The 24901-nt window shown below is 43.5% G+C and overlaps 1 pseudogene; it reads left to right on the top strand.

Moving 5' to 3' along the window:
- The first annotated feature begins 235 nt into the window (after positions 1-235).
- On the top strand, positions 236-24165 carry LOC132207551 (cathepsin K-like; annotated as a pseudogene).
- Positions 24166-24901: the final 736 nt, after the last annotated feature.

Below are 24901 nucleotides of genomic sequence, written 5' to 3'. Positions count from 1 at the left end.
AAAGAAGGTGATAATGCTCTCAAGGGGATTACATTTCAAGGACATAGTCTCTTTGTCATTTTCTAAAAGAGGAAATTTATTCTTAAGCAATATTCTGAAAGACACACAAGGCTATCTCACTTCATTCAGTGATCACCTCGTCCATTTCTCAATTACTAATGTTGCAACAGATCCAGAGGGATGGCCTTCCTGGAAGATTGTGTCTATATATTGTGGAAGTGCATTTGGCGTTTGGTGGAGCCATATTGAGGATCTCTCCCAGGTAAGACTGCTGAAATTAGGCCTTGTAAATGTAACTTTTCCTTCCAGTTGAGCAGTTGATTGTTCTATGGCACTCCTGACTTGAAACTTGTCAGTTTTGGGGAGGCTCTAAAAGATCAGAAGGTGAGGCACTTGTCTCAGAATATCCAGCTTCTGCCCTGTGTCTATAACCATAGTGTTCGTCTGACAGCTTCAGCCTAGCTTTGGTCAATGGGGAGCATGATAAACTGGTGGGTGTGAGAATTAGGAGAATTAGATCAGTGGAGCATGTTTATTTTTCAGTAGAGAAGCCAAGGTGAAAAATCATTGTCCATTAATTGGAACAGCAAGTTTGTAAAAAAAAAGAGGCAGGGGAAACTAAATGAATGAACATGTGGTCATGTGAAAATTGTGAATTATTACAATGGATTTGCAGCATTAAAACAGACCTAGGGTCAAAGCTAGTGTTTATGCTCCACATGAACAGCTTCCCACCCTTCATTTTCTCACTTCATCAGCTTATTCTTCCTTTCCATTTTCCCTCAACTGCTTATCTCGTTTACCCTTAATTCCATCTCTGCTTGTCACCACAACTGTTTCCTGTGGCTGTCAGTTCCACATTTTACACATTTTCTGGTCAAAGTAGTTTCTCCTGTGTTCAGTCTTCAAATTGAGAAGTTATTCACTTTGGTTGTAAAAATAGAAAAGCAGAATACTTTTGAAGATATGAAAATTGTAAGCATTGACATACAATACTCATGAAGAGAATGCAGAAAATGACCACGCAGTGACAGCAGGCAGGAAGTTTATGGAATAAGAGTCTGGTCCTACAAGGAGAGACTGAGCAAAATGGATCTGTGTCCTCTGGGGCTGAGAAGAATGAAAGATGATCTGAGTGAACTGTTCAGTCTTCTGAAGGGAATTGATAAGATTGATGCTGAGAGACTATTTCCACTGATAAGGGAATGTAGAGCATGAGGGCACTGTGTCAGAGTGAGCAGTTGATTATTTTGGACTGAGATGAGGGGAAATTGCTGCAATCAAAGGGCCGTGATTCTTTGGTATTATGCACCACAAAGGATTGATTATTGAATGAATTGGGACAGGTTCAGTGCACAATATATGTGTGTACATCCAGACAGACTGAGTATTTAGGGAAAGTGATTTCACCTGCTTCAAAGAAACAAGTTATTCAGCTTCTCCTCTAACGTGTGTTGCTCTAATATTTCTTCTCAGGCTGTCGTCAGTACTGCTACGGCTGGATTTGATCACTCACCCTGCGGTAAGAGGGTGGTCCAGGGTCTTTCATTTAAATGGCATCCCTTGTTTCAAATGGTTGAGGTTTGGATGGACAGATTTTTTAATGATTTCTCAGGGAATCAGGGAGACTGCAGACGATGATAACGTACAATTTAAGCCCAAGGTCATCCACAATAGCTTTAAATGACAGGACAATCTCAACGGGCCAAAAACAGAAGTTGCTGGAAAAGATCGCATGTCTGGCAAAATCTGTGAAGAAAAAGCTCAGTTAATGTGTCGGATTTTTAACTTATTTTTTAAAAATTTGTTCACAGGTTGAAGGCATCACTGATCAGGGGTGGCATTTACTGGCCATCACCAGTTGCCCAGTTTCAACCACACTGCTGTGGGTCTAGAGTCATATGTGGGCCAGACCAGTTCAGGATAGCAGCTTCCTTCCCTAAAGGGCATTAGTGAACCTGATGTGTTTTTCTGACAATCGTCAACGTGTTCATGGTCATCACTAGATTCTTAATTCCAGCGATATTTTATTGAATTCACATTCCACCACCTGCCGTGGCACGATTCAAAGCCGGGTCCTCAGAATGTTATCTGGGTCTCTGGATTAACAGTTCTGTAGCAATACCTCTCGGCCATTGCCTCCAATCCTGAGTTCTGAGGAAGGGTCACCGGATCTGAAACATTAACCCTGATTTTTTTCTTCACTGATGTTACCAGACCTGCTGTGCTTTTCCAGCAACTTCTGTTTTTGTTCCTGATTTACAGCATTTGTAGTTCTTTCAGTGTTCAATCTCAATGGGCCTTTTTACTCTACAATCTACTCTACAATTACTCCCCGCTTCTATTTTTTTTTTGCTTTCTCCAAACTGTCTATGTTTAAAGTACAAAGACTGGTAAGGGAAAGCTCAACAAGAAATACAGCCTTAATGAAAACAGATCAGGAGAAAGGGGTCAGGAAAGATTTACGCCCAAGATGACATTGATGGCAAGGAAGTAACGAGAGTTATACAGCTGGAGTCTGAAGAGATAGTTCAATGTAGAGTGGGAGAAAACCTTACTTAAATGAACCAACAAATGTTTGCAGTAAAACAGGGGGAGCCGAATACTGTGTTGAACAGCAAGGAATCAAACATCAGAGCAGTTATTAGGAAGTGCTGCAGAATAATTAGGACTCACAATTAAAAATTGCAATGTAATATATTTAGAAATGATGGTGAGGGTAAAAGGCAAGTTGAATGAGCTGTATTTATTTGGGAAAAGTAGGCACAGCTACCAGCAGGACAAAAATAATATCCATATGGAAGGAGCAAAAGAATATTAAAGGATCAGCAAGAGGTGATGTCTGCACACTACCTACAAGGTTTTGGAAAGGAGGTCAGGTAAAAACAAAACATGCAGACTGATTCAAATCCGTGATCTCTATCAGCCGAAGGACTATGAGACATACGGGGATATCCCACCCATTACCACCAGCCATTTTAATTTGGAGCGAGACCACTGTTTCTTTTATTGCCAGTGGATCAAAATTCTGTAACTATCCCTCACAGCACTTCCAATGTCACTATACTGCATGGACTGAGCAGTTCAAGGAGGAAGCTCGACCCCACTTTCTTTGGAGCAGTTATGGATGGGAATAGACATTGCCCTCGACAGTGATGAACAAGGCCCATGAAGGAATAACAAAACAAATAGGGCATTCAGTAAAAATCAAACATAGATTGGTAACTATGGGGCATTTTAATGACACTGATATTAATTGACAGAATTGTCAATTATCAAAACGTTAACTGTTTTCTCTCCACAGATGCCCCCAGACCCACTGAGTTTCTCCAGTATTCTGTGTTTGTTTCAGATTTTCAAAATTAATAGTATTTTGCTTTTACATCATTTATTACTGGTTTTCCGTCGCAGATATTAGACTAACAATCTTATAGTTTCCTGTTTTCTACATCCCTCCTCTCTTGAACAGGGGTCTTAAATCTGTCTTCCCAAACTGCCTGGATCTTTTCTGAACCAATAGAATTTGTTTACTATCTCCACGGATACTTCTTTTCTGACCATAGGATGTTTCCCATCAGGTCCAAAGGGCTTCCGGCATTTAATTCAACTGGCTCCCCCTATACCTGTCACAAGCTTTGTGTTCCTTCTTGCCTTTCATCTTTTGACATTCAAATATGAGTAAGATGTTTTTCAAGTTTTTTCAGTGTTAGACACGAAATACCCGTTCAATGTTCTAACCATATCCTTGTTTCTAATTGTTAATTCTCCATCCATATTGCCTCATGGAACATTGTTCACTTGAAATATCAACCCAGTAACACTGTCATCACGCTGCTACCTGAGCTATTGACGGACTGATGCAGACAATTGGCTGTTAGCTGAGGAATGCCTATTACAAGGGGACAATTTATATTCTGTCCACACTTGCTCTTTCCAATACTTAACAAAACATTTTGAACAAAATTAATTCGATAGATTTAATGGCATGAAGATTTTAATTCAGAGACTATGGCAATGAGGTATTTTATCTACTTAAGCAAGATAAAAATGCAAAAGATGACAGCATTTGATTGAGGAGGATAATATGTACATTGTCCTTTTAACCAAATAATTTAGCAAAATTAACTCGGAAGAAATTGGAGCATTGTCCATTCCCTGTCTAAGCCCATTGGTTTTGCTCCATTAGGTTGCCCATCATGAAGCTCTCTCTGTGTCTGGGCTGTGTGGTGATGTCTATTCTGGCTGGAGCCTTAGGCCACATCTTTAATTCGACACTGGCTGAAGACTGGAGGAATTGGAAATTAGAGTATGAGAAGCAGTACACTGAGGTAAAAGGAGAATTTGCTCTGGTACAAAATCTATTCCAAAAGTTCAGTTCACTCAGAAGAGGAAGTGATTCTGTAGTCTAAGTTATTGAAATTTCTTAGTTGGAGATAAAGTGGGAGAGGACCGTTCTCTTTTGGCTGGAACAGATAAGTGAAATGAAATTAGAAACACATTGATCCTGAAATTCCTATGGGCATCCTCCCAGTCTCTAACTTCAGTAAAGGACTGATGAAACTCACAATCAAAGAGCATGGGCTTGTGGTGTCTCAGTTTACTCGGGTCCACTTGAGTTACCATGGAAACCACAATTACACCTCAAGAACATTCAAACTTATTCTAATGAATATGTCGACAATGTCAATGTTTGCACCAATCAGAACACGTCCAAAATTATGATTAAAATAGTGGAGTAAAGTATCTAAAATGTAAAACTTATGGGTGACATTTTTCCTCTATTATCCAACTCTCACTCCAGAATATTTGTCCAAGAACAGAGATGTTGGACTGATTGATAAGGGCCACTGTATTTCCCACCTGGCCACATCCCTTGCTCAAAAGCTGTAGATAGTGATGTCACCCAGGATAACAATAGCTTTCAGCTTCATGTTCTGAAAAAAATCAAAATGATTTTTTTTCTGGAGATCTCGCGTGTACAAGTTGATTCATCTGGGATCTATTAGATGCTAGTTATTGTGAAAGTGGCCATCATAGACCGGAGGTGAGCTTTCTGCCCCACTAGAACTGGAAGTTCAAACTAAGAGAACTATCAGACAAACAGGGATTGGTGTCTCTCATTGCACTGGGGGTGCCAGAGGGAGTGATGGTCACGGCTGGTACTGCAATCGGGAGTTGAGGCCTGAGCTGTGATGCAATGGAACTTGGTAAACGTTCAGGGTGAGGAAGATGGGGTTAACGTTTAGGAGGCTGTGCCAGGAGGACAACTTGGAGGGTGACCCATTGAGAGAGACCTCCAATCAGTCTAAGGGGGCCTGTTAATTAGAGATAACTTTCTGCCCACCATCAGTCTTCTGGATTGGCAGGTTGGAGTGGGCCTCTCCTGCACCAAGGTGATGAGATTCCAAATTGGATATTAATTGGAATTGGCTCCAGTCACCCTGCTGCTGCAGGAGCCATGCAATGTCAGCATCACAGCTGGAGTAACTGTGCCTGGGTTGAGGTATTAGGACAGGCCACCGGCTGGATCATTTGCCACCCACCTTCAAACCCATCACTGAGGGGGCATTAAACCGGACCCTCAGATCCATCTGTTTATTCCTCCAATTGCAATGTCACTAAGACAATGATACAAGATCAAATGGGTTTTGCTGTCTGAATGAGTGGGGAGAGGAGAGGAGAGGAAGTGACTGACTGCTACTTTTCAGATCTGATTGGGAGGATTGAAACACAATTGCAAAATGTTATTTCGGGTTTCTGAAAGGGGCTATTGAAGCTACTGTATAAATTTATGAATGAAAGATGCTGGAGCCTGATTGGCTTAATTTCTTTATTCAGGATGAAGAGATCTACAGGAGAATGGTCTGGGAAGACAATATGAGATACATCAAACAACACAACCTGGAGCATTCGATGGGGAAACACACATTTACTGTGGGAATGAACCAGTTTGGAGATCTGGTGTATACAAGACATTTCATCTGAGATCTGTTCAATGCCAGTCATTGTGAAATTGTGAAACTGGTGTAAGGTTATAACAAGAAGCAGGAGCAGGAGTTGGCCACTTAGTCCCTCAAGCTGACTCTACCATTCAGTATATTCAACGACTGACTGGATTGTGATCTTACTCCATTTTCCTGATTCCTTCTTCCCCACTCCACGCTTCCATTACCCGGAACTTCACTGTAAATCAAAAATCCATCTCTCTCCAACTCAAATATAATCAGTGACTCCAGCCTCCATGTCTCTCTCTCTCTCTTTCTCATGCACACTTTCTTTCTCAATGGAGTAGTTCTGTATGTAGAGTTAAGCCTTGTCTATTGACACCACACACATACACTCTGCACATTTCTTCAAAATTCACACCTACATGTTTACCAGAACCACACATGTGGCCAGAACAAGGGTTTGTTGTCAATTTGTGAATTAGCTGCAATCAAATCAACATGATAAATAAATAACATATGGGAGCGAGGCCTGAGGCTTGGCAGGGCTGTCTGCAAGAGACAAATGGTAATCAGAGAGCAGGGAGCTGTGTTAGGAGAGAGACAGAGGGAGAGAGACAGAGAGAGAGAGAGAGAGAGAGAGAGAGAAAGGGGCTGTGCAGGGGCAAAAAGAGCAATGATCAGGAAGAGAGAGGGAGTTGTGAAGGGAAGAGAGAAATGACACTACAAGGGGTAAGGGGAGGTGTCTGTGAAGGGATAGAAAGGGGGAATGCTATGAGGGGAAAGAGAGAGAGGGGTCTGTGAGAGGAAGGGGAGGGGGCAGCGAGGGGGGAGAGAAAGAGGGGTCTGTGAGGGAGTAGAGGAGAGGGGACTGTGATAGCGAAGGGGAAGGGGAGAGGGTCCTGTGATGGGGAAGGGGAGAGGGAGGTGGTGGTCTACTCCATCCATATCATTGTCCATTCTCTGCCTTCTCTACGCAAATCTCCCAACATTGTGCTCTCTCTTCCATGTCCTCCCTCATCCTCTCCCCACTCCCTTCATTCAATGCCCCATCACTCCACCACTTGATCCCTCATTCATTCACACAATCCCACTCTCCGCTATTACTTCCATCATTTCCTTATCCCTACCCTCACTGATATGATACGCCCCTATCACACCCCCAATCCTTCCTTCCCTCCCCCACACTTTCCCTGTTCAATCCCTCCCCCACACCATTCCCACTCACTTTCTCCCCCATGTGCAGCCCGCACTCCCTCACTCCCTCCCTCTTCTCATTCTCTCACCCTCACTCCTTCCTTGCTGCTTCCCCTACACTCTCACCGTTCGCTCCTTCCCACACTCCTTCCCCAACTCCCACCCTAGTCCCTCTACCACACTTGCTTACTTCCCCCTTCACTCCACACTGCCCACTTTCCCTAACTCCCCCACACAGTCCCTCCCTCCTGCACTCTCTGCCCCACTCCTTTCCTCCCCTCAACCTCTTCCCACTTGCTCTACCCCACCCTACACTCCCTCCCCAACCTTCACTTTTTGCCACACTCCTTCTCCTAATAACACCCCAAACCCTCCCCACTCCTGCTCAATTCCCCCCTCCCTGCCTGTCTGTTTCACAATCTTCCCCTGTCCCTTGTTCCACATTCTCCCTCATTCTCTCACTCCTTGCTTGCCCTCTCTGCCCACTTTGCCCCATTCTTCATTCTCCACACCTTCCCTTTTGCATACTCCCTTCCACTCCAGCCACCCCCTCTTTCTCACTATTCCCGCTCTCCTGTTTCCTCTTTCCCTCCTTAATTTTGATTCCAATTGCACACTTCTGAATGTGTCCTGTTGTTTCTCAGGTGATGCCACTGGAATTCTACATGTTGCATGGGTCCTGACCTCACATGTACAAATTTGGCATGGGCAAAAATACTGGCCAAGTACATTTCTGCATTTCTGAGCATCGCAGTTGCAAACAGTGTCAGCAGAGGCTGCTTTAGACTTATAGAATCTTGCATTGCTTCTCTATGCTTTACATTTCAAACCAATTTCGAAATAACCTTTGCCAACTCTGATTTCATACCCTTGTATGTGACTTTACTTTATCCCACATTTCTGACCCTCAAACAGAATGTGAAATTACTTCACTGAATGAGATGTGATATGGTTTGTGATTTTTAACAAAGAATCTCAGCTTCTTTGCAAATGTATGTTTCACAAAAGTGACTCTGCCTTCCAATTTACATCCATTTTCATCCTGTTTGCGCTTGTCAAACAGCCAATTCCATGGCCTGGGCCATTGCCCATATATCTGCAGTAATTTCCAAATATTAAGCATGGGACAGGTTCACCTACACCTAACCAAGAGACAATTTTCAAATGATGGGATATTGCTGACAGTAGTCAATACACCAGCCTCATGAGTCTCTCCCTGACCCTCACCTCACACAGTAAAGACAAAAAGCCATCATTTGGATTAATGGTAGTTCAGAGTTCTGAGAAAACTCAGTGAAAAATTAATGAAAAACAAATTGCACTGTGGGAGTGAAATAAATTGAAAAGCGAAATGTCAGATCTGAGTACAAAATGGTGCCTTTCAGCTCCGTGAGGTTATCAACCCTCCTCCTGCACGTTGTCTATTCATAGGTACTGTTTTCATTCGCGAGACTTCTTGTATTTGACTTTCTAGACAAATGAAGAGTTTAATGAACTCATGAATGGATTCCTCCAAGTTGAAGTTGATAACTCGACTGAAGAGGAAGTTGATGAAGAAGATGATACTGAAGATGATGATGAAGACTTTGAAGAGAATGATGAGGAATTGCGGGGTGCAACGGTTGACTGGCGTAGAAAGGGTCTGGTTACTCCCGTGAAAAACCAGGTAACAATCAGCAGGAATCCTCCTTGTGATTGTGAATTGTCAAAATTAAGCTGTGAACAATGTCGACCTGTGGTGTGCCTGTCGGTGCCGAGAAAGAGGGCTGCGCTTCCGCTTTAGATCCTATTTACCCAGAATACACCATTGCTGGGTGCCATTGACTGCACACAACTGGCTGTGTAATGGCCCCCTTTATTCCTCACCAACAATGTGGTTTAACTTCCCTCTCAGACGAATATTGACCCCTGCAACAGTCCATCATTTCCATCTTCCACAGCAGCATTCTCATTCCTTGGAGTCACATTGCTTGTTTGATGTCAATGTTTGTCCATTTCTTTCCCCTTGGTTTAAGGCTTATTAAGGAGGAGGTTGAGATTGTCAAATTTCACAAATTATTCCTACGGCCCACAGAGACACTAAATCAGAATTGTATTTCACACTGGATCACAGGCAGTGGTTTATCACCGTGTGCCTGACTCCATCCTTCATCTCTCTTGAAAAAAATTCTGCAGCCAATGTTCTCCAAACGCCAAGGGTTCAGGCAGTGCCCTCCGAATCCTGGTACACAGACACTCACTGACCCCGTGTGATTCTGTGAAACTTCATCAAACAGACTCATAATATCAGTGTGAGGCTGTACTCCACCTGAAAGGAGATGGAAAAAGGATTTTATTTTTACATCAGAATAATTTGATGTGATTGTACTTCTGTCATTGCCAGAGACGATGTGGTTCAGGCTGGGCTTTCAGTGTAGCTGGGGCCATCGAAGGACAGTGGGCAAAGAAACATAAAAAATTGATCTCTCTAAGTGAACAAAACCTGGTTGATTGTGATTGGCGAAGCCATGGATGTCGTGGTGGATGGATGACAAGTGCCTTTCACTATGTGATGCGAAATAAAGGCATCAACTCAGCTGCAACCTACATATACAGAGCATGGGTAACTCACTTTTCAGTGTGTTTTAAATTCACCAGCTACAAAATGCTTACAGCATTCATGGTGTTACACAGTGGAGCCTTGTAATGATCTCCGAAATCCCCATTCAACACCTCTTGCTCTCAGGCAATGTGAATGAAGAGTTATGGGTATTTGCATTCCTGTGTATTGCTGCTCACCATTTTGTGAGCCAGGATGTTGATGTGACAGTCAGCTAAATCATCAGATCATTCAGCATGTTCTGTACTTGATCTGGGGAATGCACACCACTCAGTACAACAGTTACTGCAGAAACACCATGATGGACAGGACTGAAGTGTTCGAATTACAGGAAATTACTTTAGTCTGTCTGCATCTCTCACGTGCCCCGACAAGCTGTTTATTCATTCAAATATAAATTGCAACTTTACACAAAAAAAGAAATAATTTAAGTTTAGGATATTTATTCAGAATTGACTTGCAAACTATTTTCTCGACCACTCTAAGTGCAAATCTAGTTGCTTCGTAAGAGCGGTGTAAATTCTTTTGGAATGGCATTTAAGCTGCAACTTGCTGCTTCGACATTTTGAATATGGGGTGTAATTAAGACATAACTTACTTTGAATCTGCTCTGAAGTGAATATTTGTGTGAACTGCATTTTGTGCTGATGTTGTTTCTCCAGCAGCCACTGTTTTTTCTATTATTGGTCCCTCCACGTCACAGATGTCCCTCCGTACTGGATGTCATTGTGATCAGCCTCTTGCAAGTAACGCCCAGCTACTTGTCTCAATGTCACACAGATTCAGCTCGCTCTCCAGTGCATCTTTCAAATTTTCCACCAGCGGCTCCAGACTCTCATGTTGAAGCTCTTTGTAAATGGCACCAATGTGTGTGTTTCATCCAGCAGAGTTGTGGTTTCTGAGTTCTGAGGAAGAGTCACCAGACCTCAAACGTTAACTCTGAATTCTCTTCACAGATGCTGCCTGACCTGTTGAGCATTTCCAGCAACTTCTGTTTTTGTTTCTGATCTACAGCATCCGTAGTTCTTTTGGTTTTTATTGGGATTGTTTCAACACTGTTCGATTTTCCTTTGAGGTAGCATGAGGAGCCAGGGCTGTGTAAGTTGGCAGGTTCAGGAAAAAAGTGAAATGTCACATCGCGTAGGTAGATGGGTTGCCCAGAGGAAATGTAGGAGAGGGAGGAGGGTAATGCAGGAGTCTCCTGTGGCTATCTCCATCTCAAACAAGTTGTGCAGGGGAGATGGACTTTCAGGTGAATGCAGCATTGACAGACAGGTTTCTGGTGCCACTCTAATGTAACAACAGGTGCATCAGGTTTCAAGCAATTGATTACGACAGAGAACTCTCTCCTCAGAGGCGCACACAGACATTTCTGCGGCCAACAACGAGGCATCAGAATGTTGTGTTGCATCCCTGGTGCCAGGGCAAGGATGTCTCCGAAAGAGTACAGAATATTGTCAAAGGGGAGAGGGGCCAGCAGGAGGTCATTGTACACATTGGAGCCAATGACATAGGAACAGAAAAGGTTGAGGTCTTGAAGAAAGAATATAGGAAATTAGACAGGAATTTAAAAAGCAGATTTTCAAGGACAGTAATATCGAGATAAGTCCTGGTGCCAATTGCTAGTGAGAGTAGGACTAGGGTGATAGAGCAGTTGAATGCATGGCTAAGGAAGTGGTGCAGGGGAGAAGGATTTATATTGTTGGATTATTGAAATTACTTCTGGGTTCGAAGTGGCCTGTTTAAGAAGGATGGTTTGCACGTGACTTGGAAGGGAACTAATATACTGGCAGGGAGAATTGCTGGACCTATATGCGAGGATTTAAACTAGTAAGGCGGGGTGGAGCGAGGGTGGTAACCCAGGGAGATAGTGAGGAAACAGATTGAGATCAGTCTGAGGCTACTGCAGTTGTGAAAAGGACCAAGTCAAACAATCAAGGCAGGCAGGAGCAAAGCAGAAAATGAGGTAGGGCTGATAAATTAATCTGCATTTATGTCAATGCAAGAGGCCTGACAGGTAAGGCAGATGAAGTCAGGGCATGGTTGAGAACATGGGACGGGGATACCATAGCTACGAGAGAGGTGTAGCTCAGGGATGGACAGGGCTGGCAGCTGAATGTTCCAGGTACAAAAGGAAGAACGGAAATAGAACCAAGGAAGGAGGGAAAATGACATTGTTGATTAGGGATAACATTCCTGCTGCGGTTAGGGAGGATATTCTGGGGAGTGCATCCAGTAGAGTTATTTGGGAGGAACTGGGAAATATGAAAGGGATGATCACATTATTGGAATTGTACTATTGAACCCCCACAACCCTTCCCACAGTTAGTGGAAATTAAGAAGTAAATTTGCTAGGAGATTTTAGTTATCCAGGAGAATAATAGGGTGGTAATGGGAGAGGATTTTAACTTTCCAAACATTGACTGGGACTGCCCTGGTGTTGAGCACTTAGATGGAGAGGATTTTGTTCAGCATGTATCAGAAAACTGTCTTATTCAGTATGTGCATGTACCTGCTGGAGAAGGAGCAAAACTTGACCTTCTCTTGGGAAATAAGGCAGGGCAAGTTACTGAGTGATCAGTGGAGGAGCACTTTGGGGCCAGTGATCAAAATTCTACTCATTTTGAAATGGTGATGGAACAGGATAGACTTGGTCTAAAAGTTAAAATTCGAAATTAGTGGAAGTCCGATTTTGATGGCATTCAACAAGAACTATGAGAAATTGATTGGATATTCGCAGGTAAAGAGAGAGTTGAAAAATGGGAAGCATTCAAAAATGAGATAACAAGAGCTCAGAGACAGCATGTAATAGTAAGAACTGCTGATGCTGGAGTCAGAGATAACACAGTGCGAAGCTGGAGGACCACAGCTGGTCAGGCAGCATCAGAGGAGCAGGAAAGCTATTGTTTCATTTCCGGACCCTTCTTCAGAAAGAAGAAGGGTCCCAACCCGAAACATCAGCTTTCCTGCTCCCCTGATGCTGTCTGGCCTACTGTGTTCCTCCAGCTCCACACTGTGTTAGCCCAGAGGCAATATGTTCCTGTTAGGGTGAACGGTACCAGTATGCATAAGGAATGCTGGAAGACTAAAGAAATTGAGGTTCTGGCCAAGAAAAAGAAGGAAGCATCCATCAGGTATGGACAGCAGAGGTCGAGAGAATCCCAAGAAGAGGAGAACGGCGATAGGAGTCTCCTCAAGAGGGAAATCAGGAGGGCAAAAAGGGACAAGTGATGTCTTTGGCAAATAGGGTTGAGGAGAATCCAAAGGGATTCTACAAATACATTAAGGACAAAAGAGTAACTAGGGAGAGAATAGGGCTCCTTAAAGCTCAGCAAGGAGGCCAATGTGTGGAATTGCAGGAAATGGGGGAGATACTAAACAAGTGTTTTTGCATCAGTTTTTACTGCGGAGCAGGTTATGGAAACTGGAGAACTTGGGAGTGTAAGTGGTGATATCTTGAAAATTGTCCATATTTGAAAGGAGGATGTACTGGCTGTCTTAGGTTGCATAAAGGTGGATAAATGCCTTGGACCTGATCTGGTGTACCCGAAATGCCATTGAATCCCTACCGTATGGAAACAAGCCATTCAGCCCAGCATGTCCACACCAACTCTCCAAAGAGCATCCCACCCGGGTTCAGCCCCCTAACCTGTAACCCAGCATTTCCCATGGTTAATCCCCAAGCCTACATATCTCTGGATAATACAGACAATTTAGCATGGCCAATCCTCCTAAATGGCACATCTTTGGACTGTGGGAGGAAACCAGACCATCCAGAGGAAACCCATGCAGACATGGGGAAAATGTGCAAACTCCGCACAGAGTCTCTCAAAACTGGAAGTGAACCCAGGTCCCTTGTGCTGTTGTGCAGCAGTGCTGAGCCACCATGCCATAGAAGTTGGTGGGACACTGGACAAGTGATTGTTGGGCCCCTTGCTGAGATATTTGCATCATCATTGCCATGGATGATGTGTCAGAAGACTGGAGGTGGGCTAATGTGGTTTCATTATTGAAGAAAGGTGGCAAGGAAAGATCAGGGAACTATGGACTGGCGAGCCTGTCATCAGTGATGGACAACTGGTTGGAGGGGACTCTGAGGGTCAGGATTTATGTGTATTTGTAAAGGCAAGGACTGATCAGGGATAGCCAAAATGGCTTTGTGCATGGGAAATCATGTCTGACTGGCTTGATTGAGGTTTTTGACAAAGTGATGAAGAATCTAGATGAAGGCAGAGAGGTGGACGTGGTCAACATAGACTTCAGTGAGGAGTTTGACAAGGTTCTGCCTGGTAAATTGGTTAACACGATTCGATCACATGGAATACAGGGAGAACTAACCATTTGGATGCATAATTAGTTCTGAGGTAGAAACAGAGAGTGGTGGGGAAATGTTGCTTTTTGGACTGGAGGCCTGTGACCAGCAGTGTGCCACAAGGACTGGTGCTGGGTCCGTTGCTTCTCATCATTTATACAAATTAGTTGGATGTGACATAGTACATTTGTAAATGACACCAAAATTGGAGCGTAGTGGTCAACCAAAACCGTTATCTCGAGGAAAACAGGACCTTGATCAGATAGGCTGATGGGCCAAGACAGATGGAGTTTAATTTAGATAAATGTGAGGTGCTGTATATTGTCAAGACAAATCAGAACAGAATGTATGAACGTAATGTTGAGGCGTGTTGCCAAACAAAGAGACCTTGGAGTGCAGTTTCATAGCTCCTTGAACGTGGAGTTGCAGATAGGATATTGAAGAAGAGACATTTGGTACTCTTGCCTTGATTGGTCAATGCATTCAATACCGTTGTTGGGAGGTCATGTTGCAGCTGTACAAGACATTGTTTAGGCCACTTTCAAAATACTGCGGCCCCCCAGCTATAGAAAATATGTCATGAAACTTGAAAGGGCTCTGAAAGGCTTTACAAGGGTGATGCCAGGGTTGGAGGCTTTAAGAGATTGGGTGAAGATGAATAGGCTGGGGTTATTTTCCCTGAAGCATCGGAAGCTGAGGGGTGACCTTATAGAGGTTTATAAAATCACAAGGGGCATGGATAGAGTGATTAGTCAAGGTTTTTTTTATTACCCAAGGGTAGGCAGCCTAAAACTAGCAGGCTTGGGTTTAAGGTGAGAGGGGAAAGATTTAAAAGAGACCTAAGGGGCAACTTTTTCACACAGAGAGTGGTGCGTGTATGGAATGAGCTGCCAAAGGAAGTGCTGGAGGCTGGTACAATTACAACATTTAAAAGGCATGTGGATGGGAATATGAACAGGAAGTATTCAGAAGGACATGGACCAAATGCTGGCAAATAGGACGAGATTAATTTAGGATATCTGTTTGGCATGAATGAGTTGGGCCGAAGGGTCTGTTTCCATTCTGTACATCTCTTTGACTCTATAAAACACAAGCAAGTCTGCACAATATTTCTTCTGATGATGGTTTCCAATCTGCATGAGCAGTAAACTCACTGTAGGAGGGGGAATTAAATCCCACCTGCCCCAGCCGATGTTTCTGAAACTGCACCCATTGCAGCATTGATGAAAAGGTAACTGAGGGCCTCATTGTCCAAAATCTTCACACTAACAGACAAAAGGCATATTCTGCAAAATTCACCACATTTGTAAGGTCCCATTTTCATTTAAACGTGAAAATGATGGTCGTGCCTTTGATGATCAAAATGCTCCATAGTTTCCAAGATCCAAGAGGCTGTTAAAGATCCTGAAAAGATAACACTGGTGCTTTAATGCATATCACATGATCAAAATGAGTTTCATTTTAACATTTTCTTGAACACTTAGAGAGGTAGATGCAGATTTCGGAAAAACAAATGTTGCTGCCAGAATCAGAGGATACAGACGTGTTCAAAGAAGAGAAAGAGATTTAGCAAGAGCAGCGAAAAGGGTGGGACCAATAGCTGTCGCAATTCACGCAGGGCGAAGGTCCTTCCATCTTTATAGATGAGGTAAGAAACAGAAGCTGTGGTTCAATTGGATTATCAACTATTCTTTATAAATATTGAAAATCACACATCCATGCACACTTCTACACAATTATTTTATGAATGCTTTTCAATGTTTACCATGGAAGTGACCATACACCTTCCCCTTGTTCATGTTTACCTCTACCCCGTGCTACATGTTGTCTGGTGCCGTCAGACTCCATGGAGTTAAAATGGGAACAGAATGAGAGAACCAATGGATTGTCTTTCTTATAGCATGTCATGCTTCAACTGATCTGAGATAAGTTGGAGAATGAGGCCTTCAGACCTGCAGGTGATGTGCTTTGATGTGGTAATGAGACCAAGAGCTTCTCTTTTAAAAGTATCCTGATATTGAAGCCAGAAGACAGCACTCTGTGCTCATGTTCTTTCCTGGTACAAACAACGTATCTCACCTCCCTGATTCTGTCGGCTTCTGGCTTGTGATCGGTAATTTGCAGATTTTCTGACACTGGAATTATTTTGGGAATGTGAAACGAAGAAGGCAGTAGATGGGTATTTCAGGGCAAAACAATCTCTGCATTTGTTAAATACAAAAAGATAAGTACAATACAAGAAAAAGGCAAATGTAATAAAAACAGTGCAACTAAAACAATTATACAGAAGACAATAGCTAAATACATGATCAAATTAAACACAGGTTAAACACTATTCGAAGCTAAAAAAACAATTTTACTTACAGACACTTTAATCAGGTCTCCCACCATTGGGGTTCCCTGCACTGTGACAACCCATCTCCCCCTCCCTGCTAGCTAGGTTGGAAACTTTGGGCTCTCAGGAGTTTCAACTCACCGCTGGGGAAAAACATGATTTGGAAGTATTGCTGGCCATTCCCGCTTGCCGTACCCAGTGCCTCGATGAAGACTTTAGATGGTGTAGGCCTTCAGTCTGGCTTGAGTCCACTGATGCAGTACAATGTGCTTTAGGATTTATCAGGTAAGTACTTGGCTTTTCTTACTTTGTGGTGGTTTTTGCAATCTGGTTTTCACCTCAGGTGTGCCTGTGGCCTTGCGGTGTCAGTCCAGTCAGTGGTTTTTGGAGGTTGTCGGTTGCTGTTGGTTTGCCTGGTACAGAACAGACCTGTGTCAGTAGGTTTCGGAATTCCTGCCAGGATTCCTTTTCTGGAGATAGCGGTGCAGATAGCTTTCAGGGTGGTCGCTATTTTCAGGTGAGATTGGGGCTTGCAATTACACTAATTACATGCCTCTTATCTTCGTGTTAAATCTGTGCTTGCTTTGTGTTACTGGTGTTCCCTTTCAGGTAGCTGGCTTCCTGATAGTTTAGAGTTTGTGCAAGTGTATTTTGATTAATGTTGAAGCCCACTATCTCTGTGAATGGATATTGATTTCAGTTGAAAGTCTGGTATCTGCAGAAGCCCCATTCAGTCTGTGCTGGGTGGTGTTAGGTCTGCCTGATTGTTCTTTTAGAGTCGAGTTGTGAATTGGATTTTCGGGCTGAACAATGGCTCCATGCAGCTGCCTCTGTAGAACATAGAACTGGGCTGTCCACGATGTTGAGCCAAACATGACGCCAAACGAAACTAATCCTTTCTGCCTGCCTTTGGTCCATGTCCCTCCATTCCTTGCATATTCATGTGCTTATCTAAAAATCCCACAAATGCCCCTATCGTATCTGCCTCCAACGCCACCCTGGCAGTGTGTTCCAGACTCCTACCTCTCTGTGTAAGAAGACTTGCCCGTCATGTATCCTTTGCATTTTCCTCTTCTAACCTGAAATGCATCCTGCCGAGTATTAGACGTTCCAACTCTGGGAAGAGGATTCTGACTGTCAATCCTCTCCATGTATCTCGTCATTTTATAAACTTCTATCAGATCTCCCTTCAGCCCCTGACGCCCCAGAGAAAACAATAGGAGATTTTCTAGTCTCTCCTTATAACTCATACCCTCTAATCCGGGCAGCATCCTGGTAAACCTCTTCTGTACCCTTTCCAAAGTCTCCACATCCTTCCTATAATGTGGCGACCAGAACTGAATGCAGTGCTCGAAATGAGACCTAACCAAAGTCTCATAAAACAGTGACACGTCACCATGATTCCTGCACTCAATTCTCCGACCAATGAAGCTCAGCATGCCTTATGCCTTCTTTATCACCCTATCTACTTGTGTACTTTAGGGAGCAATGGAGTGAAACTCCAAGATCCTTCTCCACATCAGTACTGTTCAGAGTCCTGCCACTAACTGTACACCTTTCCTTAACATTTGGTCTCCCAAACTGTAGCACCTCACTCTTACCCGGATTGAACTCCATCTGCCATTTCTCAACCAGTATCAGAAACTGATCTATATCTCGCTGAATCCATTGACAACTTTCCACACTATTCACAACTCCACTGATCTTTGTAATGCCTGAAAACGTACTAACCCACCCATCTGCATTGTTATTCAAGTCATTTCTCTACATCATAAACAGCAGAGGTCCCAGTATACATCCCTGTAGAACACCATAGTCATGGACTTCCAGTGTGAAAACCATGCTTCCATCACTTCTATGGTCAAGTCAATTCTGAACACAAATCACTGTGAATCCCATGCACTTTAATCTTCTGGAAGAACCTACCATGAGGATCTTTATCAAAAGCCTTACTAAAACCCATGTAAATCTACCATCATTGATCACCTTCGTCACCTCCTTGAAAAATTCAATCAAGTTCCTGAGACATGACCTGCCCCACAGAAAGCTATGCTGACTGTCCCTAATTAGGTTATGCTTTACCAAATGGGCATAAATCCTATCCCTGAGGATTCACTCCAATAGCTTCCCAACCACCAATGTGAGACTCACCAGCCTGGAATTTCCTGAATTATTTCTATTTTTCTTCTCGAAAAGAGGAACATGAGCTACTTCTGGGACCTCTCCCAGGGATTAGCGAGGAGACAAAGATCTTGGTCAAGGCCCCTGCGATCTCCGTCTTGTCTCTCTCAATAACCTGGGGTAGAAATCATTGGCCTCTGGGAATTAATCCACTTTGGTGCTCTCCATGAGACCCAACATAACTTCTTTCTTGATCTCAAAATGAGCCAGCATTTTCGCATGCTCCACAGCATCCTTATTATCCTCGATATCCTTCTCCTGGGTGAATGCCAATCCAAAGTACACATTTAGGATTTCATCCACGTTCTCTGCCTCCAAGCACAAGTCCTCTCCTTTATCATTGAGTGCTTCTACCTCCTCCCTTGTTATCCTCTTGTTTTTAATGTATCTATACAATGCCTTGGGATTCTCTTTAATTCTACTTGCCAAAGTCATTTCATGGCCCATTCTTGTTCACCAGTTCCTTGCTTGAGTACTTTCCTGCTTTCCCTGTGTTCCTCATGGGCCCAAGTAAATTCACAACCTCACTTGTTATCAAAGGGCCCCTTACCTTGCCATCCTTGAACTCCCTTCCTTACTGGAATATGCTGGTCCTGAACTGTCCCCAACAGGTCTTTAAATAGTTTCCACATGTCAAATGTGGACTTGCTGGATAACAGCTCCACCCAATTAACACTTCCTAGCACCTGCCCAATGGTGACATAATGTGCCCTCTTCCCAATTAAGTACCTTCCCACAAAGTCCTTACTTATCCTTGCTCATGGCTTTCATAAAACTGAAGGAATTGTAATCACTGTTTCCAAAATGTTCTCCCACTGAAAGGCCAGTCGGTTGACCAGGCTCATTAACCAAAACAAGGTCCAGTTTGATCCCTTCTCTAGTTGGACTATCCACATACCATCTCAAGGAACCCTCTGGGATGTACTTAACAACTTCTGCTCCAACCAAGCCCCTTGCTCTCAGGGAGACCCAGTCAATACTGGGACATTACTCACCCAGTGGGACAGCCCTGTTGCTATGGCATCTTTCCATAATCTGCTTACATCCTTATTTCTCAATGTCCCAGTGGCTGTTGGAGGGCCCTATAGCATAATCTTATCAGAGTGATTGCATTCATCTTGTTTTTGAGATCTACTCATATTGCCTCAGTGGATAAGTCCTCCAGCATGTCCTTTCTGAGCGCTGATGAAACATTCTCCCTGATTCGTAATGCGACTCTTCTCCCTCCTTTACCTTCCTATCTCATCCAAAACAACAAAACTGCAGACACTGAGCAGCCAATCCTGTCCCTCTTTCAATCAAGTTTCTGTGATGGCCACAACGTCATAGTCCAATGTACTGAATCAGGCTCTAAGCTCATCTGCCTTCCCTATTATACTCTTTGAACTGAAATAAACACGGTTCAGCCCGTTGATACCATCGTGTTCATTTACGCACCTCTACCTGTCTTTTCTTTCTGATATACTGATCTTAACATCTACCTTTCCCTCAATCCCCCCACTTGCTGACCTGCTGCTCTTCTCCCCGGCCCGTTGGCACTCGAGTTTAAACTGTCCTGAGTAGCACTAGCAAACTGCCCTGTGAGGATATAGGAGCAACCCCTCCCTCTTGCACCGGTCTCCCCTGCCCCAGAAGAGGTCCCAATGATCCAAGAACCTGAAATCCTGTCCCCTGCTCTAGCTCCTTAGCCATACATTCATCTGCCCTGTCTTTCCAATTCTTGCCTCACTAGCACATGGTGCTGGTAGTAACCCAGAGATTACTACCCTTGAGGTCCTACTCTTCAGCTCCTTCCCTAACTCCCTGTACTTATTCTGCAGAACCTCATCCCCTTTTTCTACCGATGTTCCTGGTACCAATGTGCACCACAAACACTGGCTGCTCGTCCTTCCCCTTAATAATTTCATGCAACTGCTCAGCGACGTCCTGGGCCATCCTGGAATCTTGGCAGTGGCCATAGAAACGCCTGTCTGTGCCCTTAACTGACAAGCCTCCTACCACTTTGGTCACTTCAATCTTGCCTGACCTGGTGCCTGTGTATCTTTCCCAGAGCATAGCCCAGCTGTCTTTTAACTTTCAAAAGTTTTTGAAAAGTCCACGATTTTGGTCCAGTATTTCAGTTGGTAGGGATTTTCGCTCAATCCTGCAATTTGGCAGTGGGCATGAAGTCTGCTCCAATCTGGAAAGATCAGCCCCACAATCAGCTTCACAGTCACTGACTGCCATCCCTGGCCTACTCTGAGGATGCAGGGCTGCGTCCGAGGGATGGCAAAGTTCTGTGAGCAGTGTCTTTAGGAAGAGAAGATGATACACTCACTGTTCCTGGGTTAGGTGGAAAGAGGAGAAATTCTCCTGGAATTCCCTAGCCCTCTTGCTGAGAGCCCCCACCGATCCAGCCGATCCCACCTCACCACCAGCAGTTTCTCTTCTTTTCTCAATCTCCTCTCATGTGGCAGCTCAAGAGGAATTGCAAAATTGTGGCCAACAGGAGGGCAGTTACCTGCTCAGATCTTCTCCATGTGCAGGACCATTGTCTCTCGGCTTCACCAACTTTAACCAACACGGCAAATCTATTAAGCACTCCCACAACATAACACAGAGGAAAGATTGCTCAGCAACAAACTGCAAAATGGATAGTGATCCCTCAAAATAGTACAGTGTGGAGTTTCTTTCGAAACACATCTGTGTGTGCACATGTGTGTGTGTGTGTGTGTGTGTGTGTGTGTGTGTGTGTGTGTGTGTGTGTGTGTGTGTGTGTGTGTGTGTGTATGTGTGTGTATGTCTGGTTAAGAGAATGTTTTCACTCACATGGCATCCAACTGACATTCCACACTGACAGAGAACATGATTGGTGCCTGCCCCTGACTCCCAGACCCTCCCCGAGATGTGACATGTTTTCGTCAAGTGGAAGGAGGGAGGGTGTGTATAGAAGAAAAGGAAAGGTCTGTGAGGGGGCAGAAGAAAGAAGATTAAGTGACAAAAGGGTTGACAGAGCAGGGGCAGTGAGATTGGACATGGGTTATTAGAAGGAGTAAAAGATGTGTTTCGAGGAGCTGTGAATAGCAGAGGGAGGGAGAAAAGTTGATAATGTGACAAAATGTGACAAAAAGAAAAGGAAACAAGGTTCTGACAGAAAGAGTGTTTACCAGAAGAGGTTGCAGAGGAAAACATGACTTAGAGTAAATATCTGTGGGAAAGGGATAAAAATTAAACACGTTACAGACTAAATGGGCTAAAGATAAATGTTTCCTTACAGGCGTTTACTATGATCGCAGGTGCAGTCAGCGTCTAAACCATGCAGTGCTGCTGGTGGGATTTGGAAGAGAAAGGGGAATGAATTATTGGCTTGTTAAAAACAGGTATGGACTTCATTTTTTGACTTTATTCATTCACAGGATGAGGGCATTATGGTGGTTAGCATTTATTGCCCATCCCTAATTGCCCAGAGGGCAGCTAAGAGTCAACCACATTGCTGTGGGTCTGGAGTCACATGTAAGCCAGACCAGGTAAGGATGGCAATTTCCTTTCCTAAAGGGCATTCGTGAACCAGATGGGTTTTTATGAGAATCGACAATGGATTCACAGTCATCATTAGATTCTTAATTCCAGATATTTATTGAATTCAAACTCCACCATCTTCCGTGGTGGGATTTGAACCCACGTCCCCAGAATGTTATCCGGGTCTCTGGATTAACAGTCTAGTGATACGCTCTTTGATTGGAAGAATAGGTTCACAGACTATTTTCTAAATGAACAAAGGTTTCAGAATTCTGCAGCACAAAGGGACTCGGGACTGAGTCCTAGTTCAAGATTCCCTGAAGGTTAACCTCTGTCTTCAGTTGGTGTCTCGAAGGCAATGCAATATTGGCATTCGGTTAAAGAGGGTTAGAACACAAGAGGAGTGATATAGTGCTGAAGCTGTACAAGGCTCTGGTCAGGCCACATTCAGAATAGTGTGAGGAGTTTTGGGCCCCATATCTAACAAAAGATGTGCCAGTGTTGGAGGGGTTTCAAATGACGTTTGCATGAATGATCCCAGGGGTGAAGTCCTTGTCATATAAGAAACGATTGAAGAGTCTGGGTCTGCACAATGATAGAGTTTAAAAGAATGAGAGGAGATCTCACTGAAGCTTACAGGATACTGTGAGGTCTGGATAGAATGGACATGGAAAAGGTGTTTCCTCTTGGAGGAGAGACGAAAAGCCAGGAACAGAGCCACAGAGTAAAGGGACAACGCTTTAGAAACAAAATGAGGATGAATTTCTTCAGGAAGAGGGTGGTGAATCTGTGGAATTCCTTGCTGCGGAAGCTGTGAAGGCCAGGCCATTGAGTATATTTATGACGGAGGTAGGTAGGTTCTTGATTCATAAGGTGATCAAGGGTTATAGAGATAAGGTGGGAGAATGGATTGAGAAACATTTCAGCCATGATCAAACAGTGGACCAGAATTGATGGGGTGAATATTCTGCAGCACTCAAGATGTTAAAAATTAGAGATCCTTTCAGATAGTCATTAATAAATCCAATCAAAACCTCAGGAGGAACCTCCTTACTTTGAGGAGGGTGGTATTGGAGAAACTGTTACAGCAAGGAGTGGGTGAGCTGAATAATACAGATACATTGAAGTGGAAGGTGGATACACACACGAGGGTGAAGGAACAGAAGAGATATTGACAGGGTTACAGGAACGGAGCTGGGATGAGACTCCTACAGACATTTGCCAATGACACAGAGTGAATTCCCTGTCTCCCTGTGTATCTGTTTAACCAACATGAAACACTGATTATCTCGATGCGAGGGATTAACAGCAGAGCTATCTCCGATGATATCAGGGTTGGAGGGGATGGTAACAGGATTGGGTGAGGTGGGCTTCCTCAGCTTTGGATTGGTTGGTAGATTGTTTGAATAAGGAAGTGCTGCTCACTGAGTAACACCCACTCCCAGCTCACTACCTCTGAGTCAGAATCTCACCATTCAAGTCCTGCCCCATTACCTGTTGACGTTAAAAGGAATGTTCATGACACAATCAAACAGGGTGATAATCCTCTTGACAATCTTTACACATGCCCCCACTATTCCTCAAATTATAAATGTGGGTCAACAAGGATTGGGAAGCCTACATCCACCATCACCATTCACTTATAGGGTCTCCCCTAAGCCCCACATTGAAGTTTGGATTGAATCCACACTCACCGTGCAGACCAGCACTTTCAGTCTGATGTCACAAGGAAGTGCTTCCAAGCACTGAATCTCACTTCATATTTCATAACCTTTACTGCAGTACCCTCATTGTATTCAGCTATCTGGTTCAAATAACTCACGCGTTGAACAGAATCTAACCCCTCTCAATCATTTCAACAAATCCCAGAGTAAAACAAACTCAGTTCTCCAAACCTGTCTCCATAACAGAAGTTTGATTTCAACACATCATTTTCTTTTCTTATTTTCAGCTGGGGAAGGTCATGGGGTGACCGCGGTTATATCAAAATGGCTAAGGATCGACAGAATAACTGTGGAATTGCCAATTATGCAGTTTATCCAATTGTGTGAGGAGGGAGGTGTTAAACAAGAGCTTCATTGAACTCCACTTGAAAAAACGATGGGAACATTTCTGCTGATGCTGACTCCTTCAACAGTATCGCTTAAACTCCCTGCTGCAGTTCAACAAGTTAAATAATGACAGCTTCTGCGTATTTCTATAGTTTTACATAACGGTCACTGTCAGCGTGTGTTTGATACATGTAACCATAGTAATATCTCCAGCTTGTGTACAGACAATGACCTGAATGTACTGTTGATGTCGATCAATATAATAAACATTGCCAGCAATCACTTTGAGAGTCGGCTTATTCAAAGGAACAATTTCATAATGCTTTTCCACGGATGGGAAACAGGTACAATGGGCCACCCGGCTTCCTTCTGCACTGCAATTATTGTGTGACTGTGTGAATTGTTTAATTTAATTCGGAATGATGTTCTTAAAATGATGTGTACAAACAGAAAAAATGTTCCAGAATTGGCCGTTTTATGACACAAGTATAATTAATAGCTACCACTGAGGTATTTAAAGTTTAATTTAATAGTACTCACCCCAAAACTCTCCTTAAGAAATTAGAGAATGAAAGGCACTGTGACTGTGTGTTGGTAGTATTCACAAAAATTAATTACTTAAATGCACAATTGAGGTAAATAGCACCGATTTCATTGCCATTACAGAGGCATGACTACAAGGTGACCAAGATTAGCCACTGAAGACCCATTCCATTTACAAATATACAGAAAATGCCTTAATCTTACCCAGGTCACAACCCAGTGAAATTAAAGACGGTCCCA

Source organism: Stegostoma tigrinum, assembly GCF_030684315.1.
Source record: "Stegostoma tigrinum isolate sSteTig4 chromosome 30 unlocalized genomic scaffold, sSteTig4.hap1 SUPER_30_unloc_2, whole genome shotgun sequence".
NCBI classification, from domain to species: domain Eukaryota; kingdom Metazoa; phylum Chordata; class Chondrichthyes; order Orectolobiformes; family Stegostomatidae; genus Stegostoma; species Stegostoma tigrinum.
The sequence above is the reverse complement of the archived record's forward strand: the minus strand, read 5'-3'. Positions and strand labels throughout refer to the sequence as shown.